The following is a 2387-nucleotide window of genomic DNA, read 5'->3' as shown; positions in this document are numbered from 1 at the left end:
CAAGAAAAATCCCAAATACAAAATCTAACAGCACACCTAAAGGAACTAGAAGCAGAACAGAAGACACCCCAAACCCAGCAGAAGAAGAGAAATAATAAAGACCAGAGCAGAAATAAACCATACAGAATCTAAAAAAACTGGAGCAGATCAATGAAACCCAGAGTTGTTTTTTTGAAAAAATAAACAAAATTGATAAACCTCTAGCCAGGCTTCTCAAAAAGAAAAAGGAGATGACCTAAATAGATAAAATCATGAATGAAAATGGAATTATTACAACCAGTGCCTCAGAAATACAAGTGATCATCAGGGAATACTATGAAAAATTATACGCCAACAAACTGGACAACCTGGAAGAAATGGACAAATTCCTAAGCACCCATACACTTCCAAAACTCAAACAGGAAGAAATAGCAAACTTGAACAGACCCATAACCAGCGAAGAAATGGAATCAGTTATCAAAAATCTCCAACAAATAAGACTCCAGGACCATATGGCTTCCCTAGGGAATTCTACCAGACATTTAATGCAGAGATAATACCTACTCTTCTCAAGCTGTTCCAAAACATAGGGAAAGAAAACTTCCAGACTCATTCTATGAAGCCAGCATGACTTTGATTCTCAAACCAGACAGAGACCCAGTAAAAAAAGAGAACTACAGGCCAATATCCCTGATGAATGTGGATGCAAAAATTCTTAGTAAGATACTAGCAAATCATATTCAACAGCATATAAAAAGAATTATTCACCATGATCAAGTGGGATTCATTCCTGGGTTGCAGGGCTGGTTCAACACTCGGAAATCAATCAATGTGATACATCATATTAAGAAAAGAAAAGAACCATATGATCCTGTCTATGCAGAAAAAGCATTTGACAAAATTCAACATCCTTTCTTAATAAAAACCTTGCAATGTTCTAGTTTAAACAAAGTGCATTCTTCTGAGGCTCTTGCTCTGAATGGCTCCCGGGTAGAACCTAGTTTGAAAAATAGAACTATAAAATGCAAATAGGCACCTGGAAGACAAAAGCTGTTCATTACAGAAGACAATGGGCTAAAGTTAGAATTCAGTGCCTACTTCTGTCTCCTGGCAGGCTGGCTGTCTGGGCAGAAAAGAAATCCTGAGAGCTGGTGGAAAAGGAAACCTCTATTGCTTGTACATGAGAGTGAAAATTTGCAGGAGTTCCGTATTTTCATTAACAAACAGGAAAAGCTGTATTTGGCGATTTTTCCTGTCCCTCCCATCAGGAAATAAATGCACCATTGATATAGAGGCAAGGGTGTCCTGCTCCCAGATGGTTATCAAGTGTTTGGAACCTGGACCTGATACAGTAGTTCTTCAAAGGGCCTTTTCTGTGTTCACCAGGTCTGAAGAATAGTGTGCATATGGGAATCATGTTTGATACAGAATGAAGGCATGTCTTCCCTTTACTCCATTTAAGCAGAGCTGGCCAAGCGCAAAGCACTCAGTGAAAGAAGGCCATCCTTCCCTTGATTTGAAGTTAGTGTTTGCTCTCACATAGCAATGGACCACAGTGGCAGTTTAGCACCAATCTTTGGGTTCTGCTTGTGTGAAGTGAGTAACGGCCCAGTTGTCCCTGAATATGACCCAAGACTTAGAAAATTGCAAATTGGTGGGAATGGCTACAAGGGATGCCAAGTCTCTACATTACTGATGGTAATGAGTTATGCTAGCCACGTTTATCTACCTTCATTTCTCCTTGCTCCATGTGTAAGGCCAGTCCCTTTCCAAACTTTCATGAGTACCTACCCACATCTATCCATATCCATCTTGGCACCTTCATATGCCCTACACCTCTCATTGGGAACAGAGTTCTCATAGGAAGTTACAAGAGGTCCTGTTACCAATCTATGCCTGAGTCACCAGCACTCAGCCAGAGGCCCCAGTTTAAATTGGAAGATAGTGCTCTGAGACACTGAATCTGAATGGACTCCAGAGAGATGTTAGTTTGAAGAAAGGAGCAAAAGGATGGAAATAAATAGGCAAGGGACCAAAGTGTTTCATTACAAAGGAGAGCAAGATGAAGCTGAGAAGGACATGCCTAGCACCATCTCCTGAGAGGCTAGCAGTTGTCTATAGTAAGAAACACCGGCGGGCAGGGGCAAAGAGAAGCATTCATTACTTACACCTGGGTGCCCATGTGGCAAAAGGCTTGCACTTTTCTTTAAGAAAGAGAAAGAAGCCTCCTGACCTTGGCTCGTTTGTATTCCCTACCCATCAGGACATAGAAAGGGAAGTGATTCAGTGATAGCAGGTTAGGGGTCCTGTTGGTGCTTTAGGTATTGTCACCAAGTCATGGTGCAGTATTCCTTGTAAGGGCTTTTTTGGGCTGAATTGTCCTGAAGTCTACTGTGCATGCCTGATCC

The sequence above is a fragment of the Felis catus genome, chromosome A1 (assembly GCF_018350175.1).
Source record: "Felis catus isolate Fca126 chromosome A1, F.catus_Fca126_mat1.0, whole genome shotgun sequence".
Taxonomy (NCBI): domain Eukaryota; kingdom Metazoa; phylum Chordata; class Mammalia; order Carnivora; family Felidae; genus Felis; species Felis catus.
Note: the sequence above shows the minus strand (reverse complement) of the source record.